We start from the raw sequence: 15970 nt of genomic DNA, 5'->3' as shown, positions 1-15970 counted from the left end.
TGTTGGACGCAGTGGTAATTTCTGGATTAGGTGCTCCTTCCCTCTGCTTTCACTAGGGAGAAAGGTGCTAAAGCTAAGAATTCTGTGTGGTTTGGAGCTGACATTATTATTGCATAAGCCAAGTGTTTGGGGTGGTACTAGACTAGCTTTCCTTTACTTGGGTGGTAGAAAACGTAACTGGATGAAATAGCCTTTAGAATCTGGATAAGCAATGAATATGATACGGAAACTTTGTCCCACCTTTTGTAAATACGTAACAGAAAGATAACCAAAGCCTAAACAAATTTACATTAGAACTTGTTCAGAGAATTAAGAAGGAAGGCGAGAGATTCGTTTAGCCAGTAGCAGTCCGAAGGTGACTCCATTTTGGCAGTTGTCGGTCACTTTAAGAACACCATCTTGTTTTTGACTTTTCTATAGGAGTCACTAACAACTGAGCTGTGTAGAATTGTTCTCAGGGTTTCTCCCTCAGTAAGGGTTTTTTTTTTTTTTTTAAATTAGGATGAATCGCTTGATAGATATTATAGCACTTTAAAGTGCCAGTCTATTCTTAATTAAAGGAGAGAGTATTTTTATTTGTTCAGCAGCAAATATTGAGTGCCCATATGTGAAATATCAGTTCTCTGGGGAAGACCAAGATCAGTAAGATATGGTTTCTGCTCTTACAGAGTTGTAGCCTTTCGAGGAAATCAGAGTGACCATAATCATAAAACCGTGATGGGTGCTCCAGAGAGGCCCAGCAGAATATTCTGGGAGTTTAAAGGATAGAGAGACGCTGATTTCCCCAGTGAATAGAGGGAGTGAAGGCTTCATGTGGGAGGTGGTATTTAAGCAGTGTCTTACTAGGTGGGATTTGAACCTATGAAGAGTTTTTCAGATTGAGGCATGTGTTGAGGATAACAACTTCAGATTGCTACATTGTCTGGCGAGGAAAATAAATGATAATAATGCTAGTGTTTATTGAATGTTTAACTTGTGCTGAGTGTTCTTATATTATCATTTCCTCATAACAATAACATAGTAACCCTATGAGGTAGGTATTATTGTCAACCCATTTTACAGATAAAGAAATTGAGGAAACTCTGACCCGAGACTGGTCCTGGAGAGTTCACTCTTACTTGCTATGTTATACTTTGGGAAATGTAGCAAAGCTGGACGGGGTTCCATTTATATAAGAGTCTCAAATGCCCAGATGAATAATTTAATATATTGGAAGATATTTTAAAAATGGTTCTGTGTGAAGGTTTTAATCACATCCTCTCATTTCTCTTAATATACCATGCGTTACTGCCTTTGAAATGCCTTTTTCACTGTGTTAGTTCATTTTTGCATTGCTATAAATATCCAAGACTGGGTAATTTATAAAGAAAAGAGGCTTAATTAGCTCATGGTTCTGCAGGCTGTGCTAGCATGGCACCATAATTTGCTCAGCTTCTGGCGAGGGCCTCTGGAAGCTTACAGTCATGGTGAAAGGGAGAGGGAGGAGAAGGGGTGGTGGTGGGAGATGGGGGCGGGGGTGAGGGGACGTGCCACACAGTTCTAAACGACCAGATCAGGTGAACTAACCGAGCCAGAACTCACTTATCGCCAAGGGGTTGGTGCTAATCCATCATGAGGTATCCGCCTCCATGATCTAGTACCTCCCACCAGGCCCCACCTCCCACACTGGGGATCACATTTCAACAGGAGATTTGGAAGGCATGAATATCCAAACCGTATCACCCACTTTTCCTTGTGAATTTCTGCTTATTCTTAACTTCTTTGCTTGTTTATTAACTATTCTGTGGGGCTTTTTCAATCACCCAGGAGGAAGGACCCTTCCGTGGGCTCCGGTGGCACTTTGCTGGTTCTTTTCATATAGCGTGTTAGGTGACAGGGTCATTATGTGCTTGCTTTTTTTCTCAGCCAGGCTGCAAATTACTTGAATTCTGCCTGTACATCCTTTTCATGTCCCTGGTGTTAGGCACAGCATTATTGCTGAATAAAGATCAGATAAATCTCAACAGAATGAAAGGGAAGGTGATGAATTTTCAGATGTCATGCTGACTTTTTTCTTTGCTTTCTTTCTGAGTTGCAGGTGTTTAAAATTCCTAGGGAAGAGATAAAGTGATTTATGTTCTAATGTGTTGGTTCCTGTGAGAATGAAGGAGGGAGATTATTCTGGGTTTGTGTGGGGCCTGGGTTTGGGGCTTGGCCTTGAAGGCCTAACATTTGAGTTGGCAGACGGGACAGGGGCACACCCAGCCCAGAGAACAACATGAGTGGTGCACAGGAATGGGTTCAACATGAAGCGACACCACCCGCCTTGAAACTGGAGCTTCTGGGCTTTTCTGCTACACCCAACAGAGCCTTTTATGGCATAGAGAATCTCTCAAAAGCCTTGATTTGTTTGTAGTCAGCTGGAAAGATGTATGGGCCAGCAAAACATTTGCCATGTTGTGGTTTGAATTTAAGGTAAGTTTCTAACACATGGAATATGAAATTCAAATACTCAACATGCCTTTTTTGGTGGTAAACTGCTATTGAAATATGGGCCCATTTGGTCTAAATTAAACTCATTCTTCGGATATTCTCTAAAATCTTAAAACCGCCAGTAATCTCACATTTAACTGGCATGTTTTCTGTAGTCAGCCTGACCCACGTTTCCTTTGACTGTCTCCTTCAGATCAGTAGGGACTTTCAGCATTGCTGTAATGGACTTGTGTTGTTTAATTCAGCTTTTTGCTCTTTATCTGGAAGCACTCTGGCTGTGATGTGGGGAATGAAAGGTATTGAGGAGAGTCAGGGTTAATCGGACTTGTGGAGAGGACAGCGATGAAGGACTCTTGTAATAAAGGAGGATGTTAGAATCCAGGAGAGTGTGTCATTGTTAAGACACATCTTTCAACAGTTGGAAACCTTTTAAAGTGTTTGTAAGGCACAACCCAGAGTACTAAAAAAGGATGCGTTGAAACTACCGATGCCCCAGATTAAAAGCTTTCTCCCTCAGAAGTTCTAATTAAAATTGGTTGTGTTCTCAGAAGTGCCCAACAGGGTAGAGACAGTCTTCCTCAACATGTTCGAGGTCATAACTCACAATTTTACTGACTCTGATTATTCTGGGGACCATAGGCCCTGCCTTTGGTGGAGTGAGGACTAAAGGAAAGTAGGTAGGTGTGGGTATGGACTCCATCCCAGAGTCTTCTCTACAACAGTTGCTGGTTTTTAGTTTTTGCTGCTGATTACTGAAGAATTTAGTGCTATAGATGTTGAAACAAAAGCTCCTCAAGGGTAGGGACTTGGTTTTGTTCCCTAATAAAAACCTCAGGGTCTAGAATAGTTCTATCCAATAGATGTACGCTGTGCCTTTATTATATTTGAATATTTCTAGTTGCATTAAGAGAAAGAAAAAAGAAAAGTGAATTTAATTTTTATAATGTATTTTATCTGATTTATGTGAAATATCTCAACATATAATAAATATAAAAAATTATAGAGATACTTTCTTTTGCACATTTTTTTTTTTTTGAAACAAATCTTTCTCTGTTGCCCAGGCTGGAGTGCAGTGGCGCAATCTCGGCTCACTGCAACCTCTGACTCCCTGGTTCAGGTGATTCTCCTGCCTCAGCCTCCCGAGTAGCTGGGATTACAAGCATGTGCCACCACGCCCAGCTAATTTTTGTGTTTTTAGTAGAGACGGGATTTCACCGTGTTGGCCAGAATGGTCTTGATCTCCTGACCTTGTGATCCACCTGCCTCAACCTCCAAAACTGCTGGGATTACAAGCATGCGCCGTCGCACCTGGCCTGCACATTCTTTTGTCTTCAGTATCTAGTGTATATCTTATGCTTATCGTATATCTCAATTTGTACTAGTGCCATTTCAGATTCTTAATGGCCGCATGTGACTACTGCCTATCATATTGGACAGTGTGGTGACTGTATTAGTCAGGATTCTCTAGAGGGACAGAATTAATAGGATAGATGTATATATGAAGGGGAGTTTGTTAAGGAGTATTGACTCACACAATCACAGTCTTGTAAGCTGAGGAGCAAGGAAGCCAGTCCAAGTCCCAAAGCTGAAGAACTTGGATTCCGATGTTCGAGAGCAGGAGACATCCAGCACAGGAGAAAGATGTAGGCTGGGAGATTCAGCCAGTCTAGTTTCTTTATGTTCTTCTGCCTGCTTTTATTCTGGCTGTGCTGGCAGCTGATTAGATGATGCCCACCCAGATTGAGGGTGGGTCTCCCTTTCCCAGTCCACTGATTCCAATGTTAACCTCCTTTGGCAACACCTTCACAGACACACCCAGAAACAATACTTTGCATCCTTCAATCCAATCAAGTTGACACTGAATATTAACCATCACAGCGACTGTATCTGGTATATAGTAGATGCACAGTAAATATCTGTAAAATGAAGAAGAAACAAAGGGAGAAAGAAAGGGAAGGGAAGAAGAAAATGGTAACATTTTAAAGATGAATAAACAGAGGAACACTGTTTTACTTGTTTTGGTGTGGCCTGGCAGCTCCTGACTCGAAGATAACTGAATGACCCTTTTATTTTTAGTTTAAAATGATTTTCAAATGTATTATCTCATTGATACATACCTTCAGTACTATTGATTTAGACAGATCAAGTTGATCTACTGAGGCTGTGTGAAGTTTAACCAGGATCCAAGCTTGAATACTTTCTTTTCATTACTGTGAATTTTCTCATTGGTTTGTGTTAAAAATCTTCCCTATGAACAGTAGCTGGCTCTTAGTTATGGATAGATATTAAAAGAAAAACTTAATATTTTTAATACAGAACTATTTAAAAATAGTTGACTAGGCCAGGTGCGCTGGTATGCACCTGTAGTCCCATCTCCTCAGAAGGCTGAAGTGGGAGGATCCCTTGAGCACAGGAGTTCAAGGCTGCAGTGAGCTATGATCATGCCACCCTGTCTAAGGAACAAAAGAAAAAAGTAGTTAGTTAAAGGTCACATCTTAAAGTTTGTCTTTAATTCAGTAATCAAAGACATGATTACTGTAGCCAAGAAAGGTGTGTGTGGTGGCTTAGGTGTTAACACAGGCTGTCTGAATAACAGAAGGCACATAAAATTTGTTAAATAAAAAGACTTTACGAAAAGATATGCATACATATGTTTCAAACCGCTCTTCTAGATAACCATTTCACCTCTGCAGAAGTTGTTCTTTAGCAGGAATGTGTTATGATTTCTGTTCTACACGTGGAGAATTGTCTTTTATATAGAGGAAACTACTTAACTAGCATCATAACCCTTTGTTGCTTAAGTTGTTGGATTTTGTGTCTTTCTTGTTTCTTGAGCCATTAAAATGGTTGGTTTTATTGTACTTAACATTTAAATAAAAACTTAAGGCAGATACTTTTGGTATGATTCAATTTGTTATGCTAAAGATGAATCTAAGTTAATTTCTAGAGTATCGGTATGATATGAAGACATTGCATTTTGTCTTCCTTTTGGATAAAAGCCAAGACAGATCACTCTGCAGAGCAAGGTGTGTTGTTAACTGAGATATCAGTGTGCAGCACATACTTCATACAAAGTGTTCAAATATTTGAATTTGTGAGAAACAACTCTAGTGTGCAGAAAATGGCATTTATTGAGAAAGCCTAAAATACGATTTTAAATTTTCCTTAAGTCAGTAGATACTGCAAAATACTTTGTTCGTTATTGTTCATTTTAGGATGATGTACCACAAGTTTGAAAAATTAATGCAAAAATTATTCAATAAAAGACACAGACACAGGTTTTTGTCAAAGCAGAACCTACCGCCTAGACTTTAATTGACCCAAGCTACAAACAAAGAAGTTAGGTCTAGTTTATCGTATGTATTTGGGAGATCATTCACAAGGAATGATCTACAAAACCACATGAATATTATCATCCACTGTGTACATTAAGGATTTAAGAGTGCATAGCTTCTACACATACTTTAGCTTTTCTTTTCATAGCCTGGGGAAATGCTATGAATGCACCTAACTGAGATTTTAACGTAATTGAAGCTTACCCTTTCTGTGTCAAATTCCAGACTCTAGAGGCACTTTGTTGGCCCGCACGTCACACATGCTCTTGTTTTTTAATAGGATAACTTAGGATCCGCATGGATAGAGGGAATGAGAGGCTAAAGATATTTCTTGCAGAAGGTGGTAGAAGTTTAAATACACAATTACATGAGTGACAGTCTGAAAGTCTCTGAAAGTGGTTCTTAGCCTTGGCTGAACATCAGAGTCATCCATGGAGCTTTAAGATCTTAAAGCTGGCAGATTTATTTGTTTTTAAATCAAAGCCCTCCTTAGTGTTACCTACATTTTAGCCAGGATTCATATTCGTCATTGAAGAGCTTTCTGAGGTTTCTTGATTCTGTAGTCATAGTGTGTCATATGTATTTTTTACCACCTTACCTATTTATTAGTTTTTTAGTTTTTGTTGTTGTTTTGTTAGAGATAGGGTCTTGCTGTGTTGCTCAGGCTGGTCTCGACCTCCTAGGTTGGAGCATTCCTCCTAGCTCGACCTCTCAAAGTGCTGAGATTACAGGCATGAGCCACCATGCCTGACCTGTTTATTAGAATTGATTTCTGATGAATCACCAAAGATTTGTTTGTCTGATTGTTTCAAAGATGGGAAGACTTGATAAAGGGTGAGATAGGGCTGGTTCCTCTGCAGGAAGTCCTGAGGGGAACAGACCCCTAGGAGATGGATAGGTAGTTGTAACTGGAGAGAAGAGGGACCGGTGGGTCAAAGCCTAGGGCTCGTAAGAGGAAAGAAAAATGAGTTGTACAAGGCATCTGTCTAGATGGCTCAGTGGGTAATGGGTTTAACTAACTGGAAACTGTGCATTCCTTCATGGTTTCTGTTTCCCTTTTGCCATCTTTGACCAGATAAGGAAGAGACATGATTGATGAGCATTGCTCAGAAAATCTTTTACTTCTATTTGAATTTCTGTTTTTAAGATAGTACCATTTGTAGGAAATCTGACATCTACTTAAAGTGGTAGTTTTTTCTACCACTGTTTTTTATATTTTGTGTAGTCTTAGACGTAGAAGGACACTTCAATCTCCCATTTCAGATTTCCTGTAGATTGCAGGGGAGAAGTGAGATGTTTCATATTTAGGAATATCGAGTATATTTTTCTTCATTTCTTTGGTAATAGGCAGTGTTTTGTGGCACACTTCTCAACCTTTTAATCAATTGGACTAAAGTGTGTAGTAATGTAGGTAATGGGTCTTTGTGTTCCTCACATTTAATAGAGACTCATCGTTAGGAGCCCACCCTTTCCTCAGTCTGGCCTGCTGACTGTCAGTGTGGTGCTGTGTTTAATCATCTGAGGGGTTCGGAGGAGAGTAGGAAAGGGAACAGTTATATTCAGTGGACAAGTGCATTCGCTGGTACTAGTTTCTGATTTTCTAGTATTACCTGTAAATATAAGTCCTTTCTCACATGTTGTCAAGATTTCCATCTTTCCAAAAAGGAGATTAGAGAGTAAATGCAATTTATGAAGATTGGGGTAGGATGATAATTTGTAATTTTCTTTGGGACTGAAATTTCTTATCCAGCATTCTTTATGCTTACACCATTCAAATAAAGTATGACAGTGAAAAAATGATCCAGAAACCTGTTTGATAAAACCTAAAGAATTAAAATGATACAGCTGTTTCATCCTAAATGAGTTAAACAATCCAAATATTTTTCCCTCTGATTATAAAAATCTTTATTATAGAAAAATTGGAAAGTACAATAAAGCATGAAGAAGAAAATAAAAATCACCAGTAATCCCATAACGCAGCAGCAACTGCTATTAATATTTAAACTATTTCCTTTCAGGGTTTTTTGGAGGGAGAGGCAGCCATACTCTTGCATCCTGTTTATTAACTTAATATTATGAGCATTTTTCCCATGTGCATAACTATTCTTCAAAAATACGGGTTTTATTAGTTGTTTTGGTGCCCAAATATTTTTCTTTAGTTTCAATGTTATTTAAAACACTACTCATAATCCCAGCACTTTGGGAGGCCAAAGAAGGTGGATTACTTGAGCTCAGGAGTTGTTGCCCAGACAAGAGCCTGCCCAGACAAGAGCCTGGGCAACAGGGTGAAGCCCTGTCTCTACCAAAAAAAGAAGAAAAAAAATTAGCTGTGCATGGTGGCATGCACTTGTGGTCCCAGCTATTCGGGAGGCAGGAGTGGATCACTGGAGCCCGGGAGGTGGAGGTTGCAGTGAGCTAGGATCGTGCCACTGCACTCCAGCCTGGGTGACAGAATGAGATCCCATCTCAAAAAAAACCACAAAAGCAAAAACAAAAACCCCACCATTCAGGAATCTGCTTGCATGTCCCTTCCTCCATGACACCTTTTCTCCAGAGAGGAAATGAAAAAAATCTCCACTGGCCTTCTATAGAATGTTGATTTTGTTGCTGCAGTGACACTTAATATTTATCTTGCTTCATGTAATCTTTTAATGTATGTATCTAATTCTTTATCTGACATTTATTGAACCCTTCCTTTGGAATAGGCACTATACTAAGACTTCACAGGACAATGACAGTGGAAAGACAATTGAGAAAAAAGCTAACAAAAATTAATCTTGTGCCTTCATTCAGTATTTTTTTTTTTTTTTTTTTGAGATGGAATCTCGCTCTGTCACCCAGGCTGGAGTCCAGTGGCCCGATCTCCGCTCACTGTAAGCTCCGCCTCCCAGGTTCATGCCGTTCTTCTGCCTCAGCCTTCCGAGTAGCTGGGACTACAGGCGCCCGCCACCAGGCCCGGCTAATTTTTTGTATTTTTAATAGAGACGAGGTTTCACCATGTTAGCCAGGATAGTCTCGATCTCTTGACCTCGTGATCCGCCCACCTCAGCCTCCCAAAGTGCTGGGGTTGCAGGTGTGAGCCACCGCGCCCGGCCACATTCAGTATTCTTAGTCTATAGGCTGGGAATGTAGACATTACTTAAATAATCACACATACAAATGTTAAATTACAACTGTGATACGTGATTTGAAGGACAAGTAAATGGTGCTTATGAGAACAGTTCATATGAACAAGGATCAGGTGTTTTATTTGACCACAGATTTAAAATGATCCAGGTCCTGTACGTCTGTAAAGGTGGGTGCTAGCCAAGAAATAGCATGTTCTGCTCCGAGAACCTAATGTGCCTATGGTACTCTACCATGGTTAGAGCACATGGGGGTTCTTTTTGTCTTCTGACCAGCTAGAGTACATTCTAAAGAGTGACTCTCTAAGGAGAGTACATTTTGAGGAGAGAGGGAGACAGTTTCAGAAAGGAATTCAAGTGATGCCAAGTTAGTAGGACTGTAGCAAGTGATTCTGGGGAAAGAAGGCACAGGGAGGACATTGTGGTTGTCCAGTGTGTAGCAGTAGATCAAGGTGTATTGAGCAGATTCTTGCAGAGGTGAGAAGTAGACTGCTGTACTGGTTCCCTTTCCATTCTAAGATTCCACGCTGTTAAAGATTATCTGAAGCCATTCAGCATCAGGTGGGTATAAGAGGACCCTGAGGATGATTTTCAGCCTATGTCCATTTAGATTTGGAGAAAGAGTATCCGCCCATTCTCCCTGCCCTCAAGTCTCAACTGTCCAAGCAAGAGGAAGCCAGAGAGGCTTGGGGAGCGCAGGAAAGCTACAACTCCCAATACCCGTTTATCTCCTGGAGATGGACAGGCTCTGGTGCAGGCAAATGCTTCAGGAGTTCCCCATAATCTTTAGGATGGAAGCTGAGTGCCTTAATATGGCAGAGTCCCTCTGGATGTGGCTTCTGCTTTGATCGCATTCTTCTCACTTGCCTGTCACCGAGCCTTGTTTGTTCTAGTGGTGGTGAAGTCCTTGCATAATGTGATTTCTTGCCTTTCAGTGCCCTTGCTGTTTCTTCTCCTTAAACATTGCTCTTATTTGCTGAATACATTCTTATTTTCCTCTCAGGACCAGCTTAAAAGTTAACATCTGTAGAGTTTTTCTGCTTTGCTCGAGTACTTCTGAACACATACCTCTGTTACAGTACGATTGAAACTTTTTATTTAGCTTACTCCCCTAGACCATAAAATCCTTGAATACAGGGACTGTGTATTCTGTTTAACTTTTCAGTGCCTGAAAGCTCTCAATAAATGGCACATTCTGGGCATTCAGTAATTTTTGAATGAATGAATATAATTCTCACTTGCCTTACCATATTGATACTTTATTGTGGCTGTGGCTTTGGAATTTAACATCATGAGATATAATAAATACATAATGGAACTTACCGATTGTTTGATTTAAACCTTTGAAGTGTGTAAGAGTGTACTTGTCTTGACTCCCTTATTAAATATTCCAGTAGAGAGGATGTCAGTATATGGAGGGGGATTCCTAGTTTCTACAAGACCACGTTGTATTTTAGATTACCTTCTTTTAATAATACTCCTTAAAAATTGTCAAGTTATTATAATATTTTCAATAAGAAACACATCTTAGGTCTAAAAAAGGGTAAAATGAGGCTAAGGAAAATTTAAAATAAGTAATTGTGTTTACACAATTGTGCATTTGAAAGTGCAGGAAATCTGTGGTAAGAAATGTTCCAAATTAAATTGGGTGCACACTATAGACAATTGAAGAACAGACTATGTTCTGATATGGTGTGGAGCTCATAGTTTGCCAAAGCTGTTTTATAAAATCTTACTGGACCACACTCATGCTAGCAGGACTTGCTTTAATAATAGCTTTGTGACTGGGCGTGTAGGCTCATGCCTGTAATCCGAGCACTTTGGGAGGCTGAGGCAGGAGGATCACATAAGGCCAGAAGTTCAAGACCAGCTTGGGCAACATGGCAAAACCCAGTCTCTATCTTCCCCACACCCCACCAAAAAAACTTCAGCTGGGATTGGTGGCATGTACCTGAAGTCCCAGCTACTTGGGAAGCTGAGGTGGGAGGATCACTTGAGTCTGTGAGGTCAAGACTGCAGTGAGCCATGATCATGCCACTGCATCAAGCCTGGGTGACACAGCAAGACCCCATCTCTAAAAAAATAAAAAAATAATAGCTTTGTAGTTCAGTAACACCAGTGGTCTGGTTATCCAGGGCTGATCAGATCCTGGAAAATCTGATATGCTTAAACAGAATTTTTTGAACATTGATGTCTACTAGAAAGTCACTTGTTAACAAGCAGTGAGAAGTAAATTTTCAGGCAGACAAGTACTTGATAGTAGAATAAGCAAATCCTGTTCCTAGGTGGCTGCATTGCTAGGGCAGCATTGTTATCTTCAGAAAGCTTCTTGGGATGTATGCACTATCAAAGCCAGCAAGGGCAGAGGAAGGTGTTGACTTGCTACCCAAATTTTGTTCTTTATCCCCTGCTAACATATCAGCCTAGATCTCTTAAGAGAGTTGTTCTACTGGGCACTCATCCTTTCTCTCATAGCTTCTGGCTGATTCTAATCAAAACAGGGTGTGCCACCCCTATTACCCTAGTTTAAATTTCTCCATTCACCAGTTAATTATACAGCATTAATTTCCAAATGTCCATTCATTAACTGGAACCCCCTATTGCTATTATTTTGTAACTAGAAAATGGTTTGAAGTTACCGGAATGTTACGTCATTAATCTCCTGTTGCATTTATGTATTATTCTCTAGACTTGGTGAATGATACTCAGATCTTGTGCATAAGAGAGAACTATCTTGCTTGAGAAACATCTCTGGTGTGACTGTCTTCCTTTATTCAGATCTTTTCACCTATTCTCCAGCCTCTCCTGCTATATACATCTGTTGTAATGTTCATTTAAAATCAGCAGTGAATAAAATGACCTCATCCAAAAACAAACTGCTTAACTGTGTATTTGAGTTTAGTGATTTGGAATCATGTTTGAATTAAGTGATGTGGATTCCTATTGCAAAAAACATTGTAGATATTCCTGAAGTTTATAGTCGAATAATGTGCCCAAGGTACCATCTAAAGTTAAGATAAACTTGAGGTGACCTGCTACTGACTTCACCTGATGGATAAGCAGTAAGGAGAAGGACAGTTAAAATAATTTATGTGATTCGTTTTAATACTAACTCAAAAGAAGAAGCTATATTAGAGCTTGTTAAAAAAATTCTTTTCATTTCAATTATGGATAAAAAAATTTGGGTGTTATTGTCATGTTTAATAATGGGGCTGCATTATATAATGCGATGCTATTGAAATAAGAAAGAGAAAATGTACAAAGGCATAATTATAGCCAAATGTGCAGTTATTTTGGTCTCTTAGTTTGGAGAGGGCCCTTAGGAAATTTTTCTTAAAAAGAGTTTGTAATGATTCATAATTTCATCAGATCTACAAAATACATTTCAAATACTTTCAAGAAAGAAGTTTTGACATGATAACAAAGAAAAATAGGCATAATTTTGGCAAGGGTGAAATTGTCAGGCACAGAGCATGTGTTGTTTTGTTCTGTGTTTCATTGGACTGGCAGAGTCCACTTTCCTTTTTGAGTTCTACATAGGCTCATACCATGACTGTTTATGCTGCTTACATAATATGATGAGTGAGGCTTTGGGATTGGTGGTTAAAAATGACTGAAAGGCTGGGTGTGGTGGCCATGTCTATAATCCTAGCATTTTGGGAGGCTGAGGCAGGAGGATCATTTGAGGCCAGAAGTGTCAGACCAGCCAGGGCAACATAGCAAGACCCTGTCTCTACAAAAAATAAAAAACAATTAGCCGAGCGCAGTGGGGCTTGCCTGTAGTCCTAGCTACTGGGGAGGCTGAGGTGCGAGGATCACTTGAGTCCAGAAGTTTGAGGCTGCAGTGAGCTATGATGGCACTGCTGCGCTTCAGCCTGGGTGGCAGAACAAGACCCTCTCTCTTGAAAACTCAAGAGCTGGTCCTGCTGTAGACCACACTTGGATTCCTTTCACTGAGACTCCTCTTGTGGACTTGAAGACAAGGACTGTGTCAGCACCAGTGTTGTTTCCTTTGGCCCAGTATATGGAGGGATTTATATTTACTAAGTTTGAAAACTATGTGCCAGGTACTTGCTAGAAACTCTATATATGTTATTTTAGTTAAGGCTTTTTACAACTTCAAGATTAAGGAATTAGTCTACATATTTCAGCCACCGAGTAGTAACTTGCCCAGGGACAAAGTAAGGGTACATCTGAAACTTGGCTTCCCATGCAGGTCTGATGATGGAGCTCATGCATTTTACATTCCACTGTAATGTCCTGTGCTCCTTAGAGAAGGGAACATAGTAGCTTAGAGAACATTTCTTGTCCTCTCTTGCTTAAGGTGTCAGGATCTCCTTCTGTATGCATGGTCCAGATCATTAAAAAAAAAAAAAAAATCCATTCTTCAGCCATCTAGCCACTTATCCATTTATGCATGCATCTAGTAAATATTTATTGAGGACTTACTCTGTGCCAGGTGCTGTTCTAGATCCCATAAATATGCTGGTTACCAAGCCTTCTCTGCCCTCTTGAAGTTTATACCCAATTATCTAAAGACTTATTATATAGTGAGTTTGGGGTAGAGGGGAGTGTCTGGGTTCTGAAATCAGTTCACTTGGGTTTCTCAGCCCAGTGCCAGACTTTTAGCAGACCCTCAAAATGTGTTTGTTTCTTTTGCCCCACTTATTTTTACCTGATTTTTATGCTGCTGGCAAACTGTTGTCCCCTGTTTGTTCATTTACCCTTGTACTTTGACTTGTTGACTTGGGTTTGTGTGTTTTTTCTCAGTTTAAGATCAGTCTGTTAATCTTTAGAAACAAGCATGTCCTGCAAAGCAATTTGGTCCAAGTGGTCAATTGTCTGAGGTTGAATATTAAGAAGGTGGTATGGTAAAACTGGTATAATTTTTTGCTAAAATTTTTTCTTGGCTCTTAGGCATTAACCCTAATTACATTGTATATCTATAATTTTGTGTTGTTTTGAGTAGCATTGTTAGTAGTTTACCATATATTATGCTACATGTGTCATTTAAAAAGGTTTACTATATTTTAAAATGCCATGTAACGAGTTAATGCTAAAACTCTTTTAACAAGAGCATTAAAATTAGATTCTGTTATAAAATTCATTGAGCAAATGCTATTCATTATGGAGAATCTTGAGTTAGTTCCATTTGTGGAATGTTTTTTCTGTAGAATATCTTATATTTTTTGATAAATTTAAATTATTTCCTGACGGTTTTTAAGGTAAACTAAATGGACAAATTTCAAAACGCCCATTTGGAGCTGAGTCTCTTTCTAGGACTGGGCTCTGTGTGGCTAATGGATGATTCTGACTGTTCTAGATAACTGTTAATGACTTCAAAGGTCAAATGTAATCTTGATAGAAATACTGTTTTTGAGAATAGTGTATTTATTTTATGGTGGTGCAGTTTCTTTCTTTGGACAACAGTACAGCCATCTTCTCCAGTCCTTTAAGCTAAGGATTTTAGTTGACTTTGGTCCCATTTTTCCTCCATCATGACATGTAATTGTTTTCCGTGTGTTGTCAGTTTTATCTCTTCAGTCTCTCTTACATTCATTTCTTTTTTTATTTTTTTATTTTTTTATTTTTATTTTTTTTTGAGACGGAGTCTCGCTCTGTCGCCCAGGCCGGAGTGCAGTGGCCAGATCTCAGCTCACTGCAAGCTCCGCCTCCCGGGTTCACGCCATTCTCCTGCCTCAGCCTCCCAAGTAGCTGGGACTACAGGCGCCCGCCACCTCGCCCGGCTAGTTTTTTGTACTTTTCAGTAGAGACGGGGTTTCACCGTATTAACCAGGATGGTCTCGATCTCCTGACCTCGTGATTCGCCCGTCTCGGCCTCCCAAAGTGCTGGGATTACAGGCTTGAGCCACCGCGCCCGGCCACATTCATTTCTTTATTTCCACTACCCTAGTTCAGATCCCAGTCATGTCTCACCTCAAAAATTGCAGCAATCTTATTACTAGTGTGTGTGTGTGTATGTATATATGTGTGTGTGTGTGTGTGTGTGTATATATATATATAAAATAGTGTCTTATTACTAGTATTTCTTTAGGGTGGGCAGGGAATAATGTGTGCGTGTGTGTGTGTGTGTGTTTGTGCGTGCATACAGGCACATATGGTTTTGATTGTGAGAATTTCTAATCAACCTTTTGGTAGCTGCTCACTGCCTGCAGGCTAAGTTAAGCTCCTGAGCAGGTCATTTAAAAACTTCGTGGAATGGTTCCAGCCTTCCAGTGCCAATGCCTCAGTCTCTCTCCTTGCCCTTCTAGTTGCTTCCAGCAAATGAACTATTTTCTTTGCAGTTTGGTTGTTAGTGGAGTAGTGCTTTGTTAGTATTAGTTGCCAAGTATGGTATTCAGAATTTCTTTTGTTCAGGCAGACTTTTAATTATAAAAGCCACTATTTTATCTTGTTTGTACATCTTATATAAGTACACAGTGAGGCATTTTTAGCATCTTAGGTGGCAGAGTTTGTGTTCTACTTTTAATTGACTTTTATAAGATGTGACAAATTACCACAGAGTTTCTTTTTTTCTTGAAAGGTTGATGGCCTAACTGGAATTAAATAACCAAAATGTAATTGCATTTCTTTAGACTAATTTTCAAAGATTATTATGTTCCAGGTGTTATTTGGAAGTTTTGAACTATTTTTATATGTAAAATTATGTTTTCACTACAATCATGGCAATATTTTTTGTCAACAGCAGCTCACCTAGTAAATGTTGATACTTTGGGTCTGAGTGAAAACGAATTGTAGCATTTTCTTTTGCATTAATAAATTGAGTACTCACTTAAACTACCTGATAGAATTACAAGTCCTCCAAGTTTCATTCAGATTAATGTATTCCCTGTATTTAAAAGTGGATATTTACACATGAGCAGTGACTCTGAATGACACACCTTTTGTGACTGACACTCTTGGGATGCTGAGATTTGATGATCATCTTTGTAATCTCATAATGATTGATAGCACACAAGTTCATGGGTGCCAGAAATGATGTTGAAGCAGGCACTTGAGTTCCCTGGCTTTCTGAAG

General features: G+C 39.5%; 1 protein-coding gene and 1 non-coding gene across 12 annotated transcripts in view; both read left to right on the top strand.

Annotated features, from left to right (window-relative positions):
* The window catches only part of LOC105494308 (signal induced proliferation associated 1 like 1), a 410938-nt gene that overhangs the window by 58014 nt on the left and 336954 nt on the right, over positions 1-15970 (top strand). The gene's annotated exons all lie outside the window — the stretch shown is intronic.
* LOC112428968 (small nucleolar RNA SNORD56) lies at positions 15608-15678 on the top strand. The gene has a single exon (XR_003021048.1). It is a non-coding gene; the product is annotated as a small nucleolar RNA SNORD56 (small nucleolar RNA).

This window comes from Macaca nemestrina, chromosome 7 (assembly GCF_043159975.1).
Source record: "Macaca nemestrina isolate mMacNem1 chromosome 7, mMacNem.hap1, whole genome shotgun sequence".
In the NCBI taxonomy this organism is placed as follows: Eukaryota; Metazoa; Chordata; class Mammalia; order Primates; family Cercopithecidae; genus Macaca; species Macaca nemestrina.
The sequence above is the reverse complement of the archived record's forward strand: the minus strand, read 5'-3'. Positions and strand labels throughout refer to the sequence as shown.